Source organism: Hemiscyllium ocellatum, chromosome 2 (assembly GCF_020745735.1).
Source record: "Hemiscyllium ocellatum isolate sHemOce1 chromosome 2, sHemOce1.pat.X.cur, whole genome shotgun sequence".
Lineage (NCBI taxonomy): Eukaryota > Metazoa > Chordata > Chondrichthyes > Orectolobiformes > Hemiscylliidae > Hemiscyllium > Hemiscyllium ocellatum.
The window spans coordinates 141,744,703-141,758,248 of NC_083402.1; the positions used below are offsets into that span (position 1 = coordinate 141,744,703).

At 41.7% G+C, this 13,546-nt stretch overlaps 1 protein-coding gene across 6 annotated transcripts in view; it reads left to right on the top strand.

Moving 5' to 3' along the window:
* Positions 1-4,289: 4,289 nt before the first annotated feature.
* dennd4c (DENN/MADD domain containing 4C) overlaps positions 4,290-13,546 on the top strand; it is a 140,091-nt gene continuing 130,834 nt past the window's right edge. For 2 of the 6 annotated variants that reach the window (XM_060840949.1, XM_060840957.1), the window contains exon 1: positions 4,401-4,566. The gene's annotated coding sequence lies outside the window, so the exon portion shown is untranslated. Of the gene's footprint in view, positions 4,369-4,400; positions 4,567-13,546 lie in introns of those variants that run through there. The other 4 variants (XM_060840986.1, XM_060840993.1, XM_060840971.1 and 1 more) reach the window with 3 other exon arrangements.

The following is a 13,546-nucleotide window of genomic DNA, read 5'->3' on the forward strand; positions in this document are numbered from 1 at the left end:
TTAATCTATTGGCATTGGAGGCAGCCTAGAGAAGGTTTACTAAGTTGATCCTGAGCAGGGAAAGATTTTCTTATGAGATATTGAGTAAATTGTGTTTCTATTCATTAAAGTTCAGAAGAATTAGAGACGACCTTACTGAAACATATAAGATTCTTATAGGCTTAGTGATGTCGATGCTGAGTATTTATTTTCCCTTGTGGGAGAGTCAAGAGCCACAGGGCATAATCTCACACTATGGGATCACCCATTTAAGAGAGATGAGGAGGAAATTCTTCTCTCAATAGGAGAGAATATGTGTATTTCTTATCACAGAGGGATGAAGAAGCTAGATGATTAAATATATTTCAGGGCTGTCCCAGCTGCAGACATTCATAGAGAGCATTGCTAAAGAGGAACAGTACAAGGGGAAACCCCATTTTACATCAGCTGCAATACTGAAGTAAGTGCTTTAAAATGATTCTAAGGTGAAATATCACTGGATTGCAAAGTGAGTGGGTGAATGAGTGTGCAGCTATGCACCTGAGTGTGGTGAGTGAATGAGTGAGTTATTGAATGATTGCAGATGAATGGGTAAATTAGTTAGTTATGTCAATGGACTAGTAGTTGGGTTAGGTGTTTAGCTTCTCAAATTGGTGAAGGTGGGAGTGGTTTTTGTGGGTGGACAATTTTGGGGTATGATGGTGGGTCAATTTTTAGGTAATCCCCCATTCCTGATGAAGAGCCTATGCCCAAAACATCGAATCTCCTGCTCCTTGGATGCTGCCTGACCGGCTGTACTTTTCCAGCACTACACTCTCAACTCTGATCTCCAGAATTTGCTGTCCTCACTTGCTCCATTTTGTAGATAGGTTGGATTGTGCTATTAATTATTGAGATATGCAAGAAATCAAATGATGTAACAATTTTACAGTAAGTGTTCAGATAAGCTGTGTGTACCTAGCCCAAATCTTTGACACTAAGGTACATGCAAGAGTCATTCACAGAGATCCTGGGCATTGCAGATCCTGGGCAGCTCATTAGAAAGGTGAAACTTCTGAGCAGTTACTGTTTTTGTGTATGTGTCGGGACTTCTGATAGTCTTAAAATGTAACATTGTGGATTCCTCAGTATTCCCTCCTGTTGACATCAGAAGATCTGGCTTCATATATTTCAATGTATAGAGGCAAGTGAGTAGAAAGTGAGGACTGCAGATGCTGGAGATTAGAGCTGAAAATGTGTTGCTGGAAAAGCACAGCAGGTCAGGCAGCATCCAAGGAACAGGAGAATCGATGTTTTGGGCATGACCCCTTCTTCAGAAAATGAGGCAAGTGAATGCCTGCCACTCAGTTAGTGAAAACAAGACAGCAGCCAGTAAATAAAGGAGTTGCTTCTCACTGTGTAAACACCCCATCATTTACCTTGCAGTTTGAAACCTGGGCAATGTTTTGTCTAATCTGGGTTGGAAATAAGGAATCCAATGGGAAACTTTGGGCCCATGTCTTTGCCTAATTTAGACAGAGCTGTCTTTTTTAATTCATTCACAGGATGAGGCCATCATTGACGAAGCTACAGTTTATTACCCATCCCTAATTGCTCAGAGAGCCGTTAGGAGTCAACCACATTGCTGTGGGTGTGGAGTCACATATAGGCCAGACCAGGTAAGATTGGCAGTTGGGGAGGGGAAGGTTAAGAGGTAACTTCATAGATAAGAGGTGTCGTGGACAGTGAAGAAGTTTATCTCAGAGTACAACGGGATCTAGATCAGATGGGCCAATGGGCTGAAGAGTGGCAGATGGAGTTTAGATAAATGTGAGGTGCTGCATTTTGGAAAAGCAAATCAGAGCAGGACTTATCCATTTAATGGTAAGGTCCTGGGGAGTGTTGCTGAACAAAGAGACCTAGGAGTGCAAGTTCATAGTTCCTTGAAAGTAGAGTTGCAGGTAGATAGGATAGTGAAGAAGGCATTTGGTTTCTTCCTTTATTGATCAGAGCATTGAGTATAAGAGTTGGGAGGTCATGTTGCAGTTGTACAGGACATTGGTTAGGCCACTTTTGAAATATTGTGTGCAATTCTGGTCTCCTTCTTATCGGAAGGATGTTGTTAAACTTGAAAGGGTTCAGAAAAGATTTGCAAGGATGTTGCCAGGGTTGGAGGATTTGAATATAGGAGGAAGCTGAGTAGGCAGGGGCTGTTTTCCCTGGAGGGTCCGAGGCTAAGGGGTGACCTTATAAAATCATGACGGGTCCACAAGGTCTTTTCCCTGGGATGGGGGAGTGCAGAACTAGGGGGCATAGATTTAGGGTGAGAGGGAAAAAATATAAAAATATAAAAGAGACTAAAGAGGCAACTTTTTCACGTAGAAGGTGGTGTGTGTACAGAATGAGCTGCCAGAAGAAGTGCTGGAAGCTGGTAGGATTACGGTATTTGAAAGGCATCTGGATGGATATATGAATAGGAATGGTTTAGAGGGATAAAATTTGCATTAGAATTGGAATTCAATTCCCTGCAATGTGGAAACAGGCCCTTCTACCAAACAAGTCCTCACCAACCCTCTGAAGAGTGACTCACCCAGAGCTATTCCCCTACCCAATATTTACCCCTGACTTATGCATGTAGCCTATACATTCCTGAACATTATGGGCAATTTAGCATGGCCAATTCACCTAACCTGCACATTTTTGGATTGTGGGAGTAAACCGGAACACCCAGAGGAAACTCATGCAGACATGGGGAGAGCTGCCCGAGGGAAGCTATGGGTCAAATGCTGACAAACAGAACTAAATTAGGCTAGGATATCTGGTCAGCATGGATTATTTGGATGGAAGGGTTTGTTTCCATGCTATACATCTCTATGACTGTGTGACTCTGCAAGATGATCAGAGGATTAGATAGGGTGAACAGTGAGAGCCTTTTTCCTCGGATGGTGATGGCTATCATGAGGGACATAGCTTTAAATTGAGGGGTGATAGATATAGGTCAGATGTCAGAGGTAGATTCTTTACTCGGAGAGTTGTAAAGGCGTGGAAAGCCCTGCCTGCAACAGTAGTAGTCTTGCCAATTTTATGGGCATTCAAATGGTAATTGGATAAACCTATGGATGATAATGGAATAGTGTAGGTTTGATAGGCTTCTGAATGGTTTCACATATCAGTGCAACATTGAGGACAAAAGGGTCTGTACTGCACTGTAATGTTCTATCCCTAAAAAGCATTAGTGAACCAGATGGGTTTTCCTGACAATCAACAACAGATTCATGGTCATTAATCGACTCTTAATTCTTTTCTTTAATTGGATTCAAATTCCATCATCAGCCCGGGTAGAATTCCAACTAGTGTCCCAGCATATTATATGCTAACGCCACTTGGCACCCACCTCCCTCATGTGGGCTGGTGTTTTGTTTCTTTACCATACCATTCCCATTGTTTTTGTTCCATGACACCTTTGTAATTTAATCCCTCCAGCCATGTAACCCTATCCCATACTTTCCCTTTTGTTCTACCTGAACGTAGCTCCTTTTTCAGCAGCATTAAATCTGTTTCTACCTCTGTTCAGCATGGATGGAGTCATATTGGACGGGTGCCACCATCGCTATTGAGTTTTGTCAGAGCTTTCTGCTTTTATTTTAGGTTTCAGCATCCACAATATTTTGCATTTAAGTCATAATTCTAAATGTGACCTGGTATCATGTTCATTTATTGATCTAGAGGGGTACTTAACACCTTTCTGTCAGAAAGCAGCACTGGGCTCAACCACACTCTCAATTGACACCAGGTTATTTGGTCCAACAGGTTTATTTGAAAACAGAAGCTTTCGAAGCATGGCTCCTTTTTCAAATACTAGTGAGAGAGGGAGATCTTAGACGTAGAACTTCTTAGTTAAAGATCACAGAGTCATTCTGCTGATATGAATGAATTGAATCAGGAGGAAGGGCGGGGCATTGTGCCCCCCGCTGTCAATCAACCAATTGGGACGGAGCAGAATGTCCACCTCTTGTCCATCATCCAGTGGGGGCGGGGCAGTGTTCCTCACCTGTCAATCTTCCTGTTGGGACGGGACAGTGTGAGCCTCGTCTGTCAATCATTCTATTGGGGCGGTACAGCGTGACATTCGCCTGTCAATCATTATTCAGGGGCGGGGCATTGTGATCATAGTCTGTCAATCATCCCGGAGGGGCGGTGCCACGTGATCCTCACCCGTCAGCCACCCTATGGGGGCGGGCCACTACTGTCAATCAGCCTGTGGGCGTGGCGATTATGGATGAGTCCTCGCCTGTCAATTACCCGGAAGGGGCGGGGCTTGTCCGGGTGAAGTTAGCAGTCACAAACAAAGATGGCGGCAGCGGTGGGTCGAGCGTTGGACTAAGCGGGACGGAGAGAGAGGCGGAGGAGGTGAGACCTGGGCGGTGCGGTATGTGTGTGTGAGTGCGCTGCGGAGCACCAAGGTCAAGCCTGGGAGAGGAAATACAACGCGGCAGAGGCGTGTCGCCAGTTGCAGTGTGGGTTGTTCGTTCAGACTGCGGCTCCTCCACTTGTGGCGCTTTCCCTTCATGTCGTTTCGCTGAGAGAAGGAGGCGGGGGCCGGGACAGGTGAGGATGAGCCCAACACTTTACACCCAGGAGTCGGCCGCCTGGCCCAGGCAAACTTCGGCTGGGCGAGCGGGCCGCTCCCGTTGGGCTTTGCTGGCGAAGCCTGTCGGGTGGTGGATGAGTTTTCAAGCCCCGGGGCGGGGGCTCGGTCTAAGGAGGTCATCCTCCCTTCAGAGCGAGTGTGTCCCGGCCTGCAGCTACCCCCCACCCCGCTTCTCTCTCTCTCTTTACTCTACCCTACCCACCCCCCCCTTTACAGTTTCTCCTCCTCTTAAGGTTTCCGGTGGGTGAGATCAGAGACGCTGCAGGTGAACCGACCTGTTGGTTGCTTCGGCTCAGTGCCAGTTGGTCAGTCATCCTCGTTACTGTGTCAAGGGAGATGTTTACAGTACTTAAAAACAAACCAGGTTATTTCCATCCAGAGTTCAGGGCTTTAGTTTCGTTTGATCGTCAGATCCAACCAGTGTTAGGGTAAAAATGATAGATTGACACTGCTCAAAATGAAAGTCTAAAGTCTCAGGAAGCTAAATCTGTTAATTTCATCCTAGGAATCGAAAGACTAGTATGTCAATTAGAGTTACTGCAATGCAAACTTGAACAGGATTTAAATATGAGAAATTCCTGCAAGTCTCTTTAGCTTTTCAACCGATGTTTCAAATATACTGTGGTATTTCCTTGCAGATGAAATTCTACTGTCCTAAACATGAATAAACTGCAATGACCTTACACAGATGGTCTTATTCTAATCTTCACTTTTCTGACCATTAAGATCCTGAATCTTGACAGGACATGGAACAATTCAGTCCTCTGACAATTCATGAAAGTGGTTAGGGACAAGGAAACTGCAGAGGCTGGAATCCAAAATAGGCAGGAGGCTGGAAGAGCACAGCAAGCCAGGCAGCATTGGGAGGTGGATAAGTTGACTTCTTCAGTCCTGAAGATGGGTTACAACCAAAGTGTCGACTTATTCACCCCCTGATGCTGTCTGGCTTGCTATGTTCTTCCAACCTCCTGTCTGTCTATTTTAAATTTGTGAAAATGACACTCTGTTTGCGATACAAGTCGGTAGGGTTCCGTTCTGCGCTGTGTATGACTGTGCTTGTAACAGAGATTGAAGCTGAACTGAACAAATGTGAATTGGTAGCTTGTAAGAGTATTATGCAGTTGTGAGGTGGAATTATGGTATAAAAGTTGAGTTAATGCATCCTGTGACTTTATTTAAGATGTCCTATGATTGTAGGACTTGAGAATCAGTTTATGAACTTGACAGTGTGTTTGATGCAGTTATGAGATTAAGGACATTAATTTATGCCATCACTGAAGCTGCCAACTTTTGCTCCTGCTTCAATTCATCATTGCCAAATCTTCATTAAAACACTTATCATCTCACCTTTGGCTGTTCATGGCACTCCTGGCTGGGCTGCCAACATCCATCTGTCGTAGATGTTTTAATCAAGCTGTTTTGACGTACAATGACATAAATAAAAGCAAAATACTGCAGTTGCTGGAAATCTGAAATAAGTTTGAGAGAACTCAGCAGGCTTGGCAGCAACTGTGGAGAGAGAAATATTTTAAATCCAGTCGGACTAGACAACTGAAAAAGAAATACTCACATGCTGCCAGGCACGTTCTGACAGACCTCTGGAACAGATGAGACTTTGACCTGGGTCTTCTAGACCAGATGTAGGGACAATGCTACCATGCCACAGACTGTCCCAAAATGAATTTCATCAAGCTCTGACATCAAAAGTGGAAGATGGACACAAATAATACTGTAACTGAGAGAATGACAGATGGGCACAATCACTTTTTCAGTTATTTTAATCATCCTATTCAACATATTAAGGCACTTTTGGAGCAGTTGCGTCCTGAGTCCAGACTTTGTGGCTCACAGGTCAGGACCCTATCACTGCATCAGAAACCCCTGTCTAAATCAATGTGTTCATACATGTTGTGAAACATATCCGGGGCAGGTGGGATTTGAACACATGTCCCTGATCTAAAGGTGGGGGGCAGTGTCATTGTGCAACATGACCCTTCCATCTATCATAAATTTAAGCTAATTTGGAACACTGCTGCTTGTGACTAAATTCTCAACTTTTGTTATCACCTGCTTTGTTCATTTGCTCCGAGTAATACTAATTCGATGCTTGATTTCTTAATTCTCATCTGTTATCAAATTTTTCCATGTGTTCATCCCATATCTGGAACCTTCAATTTTCTGAGCTCTCTTACATGAATATAATATTCTTCACTGGGTGAGTGGTTAAAGTCTAGAATTCCAAGTCGTGATGGAAGTTGGTTTGATTAGAGTTTTCAAAAGGTGATTTTTTTTTCAGGTTATGGCATTCTGTGAATTGAGTTTTTAGAGAGCTGGCATAGACAAGATGTGTCAAATGTCAGCCTCCTGCAGTCTCGTGATTCTGTACTCTTTCAATCCTGATCTGTGCATACTCTTGATGTTAATTGCTGCACCATCAGTTGTTGGACAATCAACCTTTGAAGTCATAAACTCTGGAGTTCCCTTTCTCCCCTCTGCCATTCTGCCATCGTTAGGCAACAGCAGTCTGGCATGTACTTGTAGCATGTGTGGCTTTATAGAAGACAGATAGAAATTAGCTGTATGGATTGCTCAGTAACCTGGTTGGCTGTTCACTCAACATTGGTTTGTGATGCAATGTTTTGTTTTGGTTGTGTCACATGTTTGACTTATTCTATTGGAGGGTTAATCTGATCCTTTTCCAGGCTGGATAGCCATCTGTACTGCAGAACATGTGACAATGGTTTGTTCAGTCTTCAGATAAAGATGGTCCTCCTTGCTGTGCAAACTCTTTCTCCTTGATAAAACTGTAGAAAGCAGAATTCTGCTTAAATTCAACTCATAAATATCCCAACAAATCTTTTGTCTCAGCATTTTAGGGGGCGGCACAGTGGTTAGCACTGCAGCCTCACAGGGCCAGAGACAACTGACTGTGTGGAGTTTGCATGTTCTCCCTGTGTCTGTATATGTTAGTATTGTTATCCCCCTTTTAGCCCAGTGTCTGTGTGGGTTTCCTCTGGGAGCTCTGGTTTCCTCCCACAGTCCAAAGATGTGCAGGTCAGGTGAATTGGCCATGCTAAATTGCCTGTAGTGTTAGGTAAGGGGCAAATGTAGGGGTATGGGTGGGTTGTGCTTCGGTGGGTCGGTGTGGATTTGTTGGGCCGAAGGGCCTGTTTTGACACTGTAAGTAATCTAATCTAATCATTGATTTTGGTATCTATGGAACGTGAACATGGACCCGGACTTGAAGTTGGTGAAGCTGTTGGTCATGATCTACATCAAAAAACAGAAACTGATCAAGAAACATTCAATCACCTGCACTCAAAATATTCTTGATGGGGGTGAACCTGTGTTCACAGTTCTGTTCACGGCGCAATTTAATGTCTGGGGAAGGGGTTTGTGGGTTTAGGGAGCAGAATTGCAAAATACATGTGTGATACACTAGATATTTAACCCTAAAATACCTTCACTGTCAGAGATTTAAACCTGTTCAGCACTTAGTTCTGCCCAATTTCATTAACTTGGATTCTTGAGCTGAGTATTGAGATCCACAGCTGTGGAATTGTTTTATGTTTAATAAATAAAGACTGTTCAAAATATCTTTTGAAACATCATTGCACATTTGAGAGACGAGGAAAGAAATTCATTGACACCTACCTCCTTCTTGGGTTCAAATATTGTATGTTAGTATTGTTATCCCCCTTTTAGCCCAGTGCCATCTGAACTTTGCTTTACCCACGTCACACAAAGAATCAAGACTGTTTCTGTTGAGCTGATTCTCTGTCTCACTTTGAGCCATTCCAATTGTGCTGAGTAAATGAACCCTTCTTGACCTCAAAACTGTAAGGAATGCACACCATAGGGATTTACAAGGGCTATGCTCTAACCATGAAATAGAAGTCAGAATCTAATTTCATTTTCATTTTAGTTTGATATAGGCTCTTGTACTTGCACTATTTGCTGTAAGCTTGTTGTTTTAGCCTTCCAGTTAATTTGAAATAAAGGGACACTGGATGATGATAAAGGGTCACATCTTTGTGCTTTGCCTGAGAACAATGGTTTTGAACAGAGATCAGAAAAAAACTTAAAAATTCTAAAAACAACTGAAGGTCATGGCTGACCAATAACTTTTCAAAATTGTATAGAAACCTTCATTGAGTTTTGAGTTTAATTTCTAGATTTGTTTATAGTCAGCAATTGCTGTGTACATTGTTTTGCATTGCTTTAATGTTAATTGCAGTTAGGCTAATGCATTGATGGCTTTGTCGATGCTTTGTAATGAAAAAATGTGCTTTAACTGTAAAGGACAAATATATTATGTTAGTTTTGCACTAAGTTATAAACATTGGAGAAAGGAAGGCTTAATATGACGCAATGATCATTATTTACAAGAGGATTGAAGTACAAAAATAAGATGTCTTGCTGAAGTTGTACTGTGATTTGATCAGAGCATAACTGGAGTACCAAGTGACTGTTTGTTTGTGTTTTGATATTTAAAGAAGGATAACTTGTCTTAGAGGCAGTACAGCTAAATTCATGAGGTTGGTTCCTTGGGTGAGAGTCCTCAGACAAGAACATGAGTAAATGGGATCCATACTTTCTGGACTTCAGAAAATAAGTCGAGTTCTCTTTGAAATATGCAGGTTTACTAAGGAGTTTGACAGGGAAGCAACCTCTTTGTATCGATCTCTGGCTGGAAATTTAAAACCTGTTATCAGTCTGCTTCCATTCCCTCTGAACAAAATATGTCTATTCTAATCTTGAACATATTAAACAGTAGCACATGCAGACTCTCTGTGAGAGAAAATTGCATAGTTAGGCAAAGAGAAATCTATTTGTCACAGTTCAAAGTAACCAATCTCTTAAGTTGAGAGTTTTCCCGATGTTTTAATCTCCCAGCCAGAGAGAAGTACAAAGAAGTTGTTTCCCTATCAAACTCCTGAGTAAACCTGCATATTTCAATGAGAATACCTTTTATTCTTCTGAAGGCCAGAGAGTACAGACTCCATTTACACATCCTCTTGTCGGAGGAACCAACCTAATGAATCTTTGCTGAACTCTTGCATCTAACGTCAATTCTGCTGAAATCACCTTTTTTATTACTTGCCAGTGTTTGGATTTATGTCAATTCATGACATCTCTTTTATTTTGGGCGCTACTGTGGCTCAGTGGTTAGCACTGCTGCCTCACAGCACCTGGGACTCAGGTTAGATTCCAAACTCGGGTGACTGTGCAAACTCCACACACAGACATTCTCCCCTTGTCTGCGTGAGTTGGCTCCAGGTGATCTGATTTCCTCCCACAGTCTAAAGATGTGCAGGTTAGGTGAATTGGCCATACTAAATGGCCCATAGTATTCAGGTATGTGTAGGTCAGGTGCATTAGTCAGGGGAAATGTAAAGTAATCGGGTAGGGGAATAGGTCTGGGTGAGATACTCCTTGGAGTGGGATTGATTTGGCCAAATGGCCTGTTTCCACACTGTCTGATCCCATGAAGCGTTCAAAAGAAATTATGGATCTCTAGAGATTGAGTGCAAGCCTGTTTACTATACCATTACCAGAGGAGAGGGAAGCTTGAGTTTATTGTTTTAAGACCATAATAGTTGCCATGTGGGCTGGGGTTTTAAGACTATAACTTGATCGAAAGATCACTAATGACATTGCTCCTTGAGTTTGAGTACCGAGCATTTACTACTTGTTATTGAATTACCATCTTGAGCTTTCATATACATTTTTAAAAAATCCAATCTTTTGAGAGCTGAACATAGGCAATTTGCAATTTTTAGGTCAATGTCTGCCAAAAGAAATTGCTAATTAGCCCTTGGATGGCAATGCAATTTTTTTCCCCATGTGACTTTAGTATAAAACAGTCATCAGCAAAGCACGTAAGTATATGCAATATGTATGTTTACTTGACAAACTTCTAACATCAATTATGCTGAAAATACTTTTTGTATCACTTGCCAGTGTTTGGATTTCTGTCTAATTCATGACTTTAGTTTTTGGTGTCTTTGCTGACTTGTTGATTCTCTTCACACGATACTCCAATACATGGGTCAACTCTCTGCCTAGCATATGGTTGGCTGTTAATTGTCTACCTCCATGTTTGAACTGTTCGTTATTGGTTTGCATTTTTTCCTGGCATGACGGGTGTCAACTATTCTGTTTGATCTGCACAGAGTGACAGTGCCCTTTGCTGTGAAGTTTGGCTTTTCCTCTTGTCACACTGTGTTTTTAACTGATAACTGAAGGAGTAAAGTAAACATAATCACCAAGAAGCATTTATATGTTCTGCTTTTTGTTTTGCCATTTTACCAACAGACTCAAAGGTTAAGGTATATACACAAGCTTTGTGAATATGTAGGGATCATGTGCTCAGATTTGAGTCATTTTTCAGTTTGTCTCCAAATGGATAAGTTAATATTGTGTTGGGCAGCACTTGCTTAGAAGATCCATAGTAACCAAGATAAAATAGGTGTCTGTGTAATTCTCACTTAGGTTAAAAAATGTGGTTAGTAAGCCTTGATTTAACACTGAAAATGTGTTGCTGGACAAGCGCAGCAGGTCAGGCAGCATCCAAGAAGCAGGAGAGTCGACGTTTCGGGCATGAGCCCTTCTTCAGGAATCATTCCTGAAGAAGGGCTCATGCCCGAAACGTCAACTCCCCTGCTCCTTGGATGCTGCCTGACCTGCTGCGCTTTTCCAGCAACACATTTTCAGCTCTGATCTCCAGCATCTGCAGTCCTCACTTTCTCCTTGATTTAACACTAGGAAGTAAAATTTGTGTATTTTGTTAGAGAAAAGTGGAAAAGAATAAAATCAAATTTATGTTTCTCAAACACAAACAACAGAAATTGCTGTGATTCTTCAGAATGGGTCACTCGACCTGAAAAGTTAATTCTGCTTTCACTCTCAGATGATCCAGATCTGCTGAGTTTCTCCAACATTTTCAGTTTTTGTTTTGGATTTCAGCATCTGCATTTTTTATTACTGTTTCTCACTTCAGTTGTTGTATCGCGACAATTTCTGAAGTAGTAGTGATTTGCTCATTTGTAAGAACTGAAAGAGCTGTGAATGCTGGAAATCCAATGAAAACTGTTCTCTGTATCTACTCTGTCGAGCTCCATCATGATTTTGAACAGTTCTAACAAAACTCTCATCAGCCTTTCCTTCTCTACAGTCCCAGCTCTTCTGGCTGGTTGCAGAGATGACCAACTTCATATTTTTTAAAATATTTTTTGCTTCCTCCAATGTCTTGTCCAGAATTGGACACAGTACACCTGTTATGCTGAATTAGTGTTTTATGAAGGTTTATAACTTCATTGTATTGTACTTGATGCCTTTCTTTATAAAGGTGAGGAACTTGTCTGTCTTTTGAGTTGTTTTCCATTTGCTATTCACATTCAACAACTTCTGCACAAGTAACCTAGGTCTTTTGCTTTCTGTCTCCAAAAATATATGTATATTGTGCTTTATGCATTGTAGAGTATAGGGTCAAGGTAGCCACCAACTTAATGACCAAGAATTGCATGAACAATTCTCTGAAATGCAGAATTCCAAAACTTTGCAACACCTGAGGGAAGCAGTTTCCCTTTATCTCAGACCTAAAAGGCCTAACCTTTTATCTTGAGACTGTATTCCAAGTTCTAGACTCATTCATCAGCAGTAAACATCTTCCTGGCAGCAATCCTGTCAAATCCCTGAAGGATCTTGTGTTGCAATTAGGTTATCTTTTATTCTTGAAAATTTGAGAGACTGGTGGCCTTATGTTGCACTACATTTCTGTGGGTTAGGAGACTAAAATTTTCTGGTCTCATCAAGACTCCATATAATGGCAAGAATACATCTTTACTTGTTAAACAGATTATATGGTTTCCTAATTGCAAGCTGTACCTGTTTATTAAATTTGGTTCATGTTTAGTGTTAAAGTGTACACATCCCTTTGAAAACTGTTGTTTGCAGGTTCCCAACATTTTAAAAAAATATTTTGCTCCTCTATTCTTTGAAGCCAAAGTGGATAACTTTACACTTGCACCATTCATATTTCACCTGTTGCATTTTTGCCCCTTGCTTGCCCTTTGTAAGAAATTGTGCACAGTCTGTCTGTTCTCCTTGCAGTTTATTGCTTAACACGTCTGTAAATGAATGTGCATACATTCCACTCCAAATTGCCCATATATTTCAGAAGTCTCCAGTTCCTGTGCCTGTTCCATGGAGCTCGCTGCTCACCAGTGGAACTGGGCTGCTGCATTTGATCTTTATATTCCAAATTGAAAATGGGTTTCTAGTATTTCTTTTCTGATGACCTGGTATGGTGTAATCATTGACTCTTGTCTTAACTTGTCTGTCTAAATTGAGTACAGCTCTGTTATATGATGAACTCATTTTCTGTCGTTTATGTCTTCTGCTGATGATTTAAAGATATTAATCAGATTTAAACTGCACTTCAGGTCAACATGGTGTGGTAGTGGACAATAATCTCCAGTCCTGCTTTATTCAGAATTGTAACTTGAATTACTGGTTAATTTTTGACCCAGAAATGAATTTTGTGAAGCAATAAGCGTGTAATATTGCCATAAAATCACCATAGTGCAGGATGAGGCTATTCAGTCCTTTGACTCACAAAAGAGCACACCACTGATGCCCATCCCCGTGTGGAGATTTTATCATGGCTAACTCCTCTAACCTGCAAACCCATGGACATTGCAGGACACTTTGTTTTAAGCATGGTCAATCCACTTAACCTGAGCGTCTGTGAATTGTGGGAGGAAACATATGATAACAGAGCATGTGCAAACGCCAGCGCTGCAATCAAACCTGACTCCCTGGCACTATAAGGCAGCAGTGCTAACCACTGTACTATCATACTGGCCCAAGTGTTTCATGTAGGATGTATCTTTGCCATAATGAATGTTGTTGTATTTATAAGTTTCTAGGGCC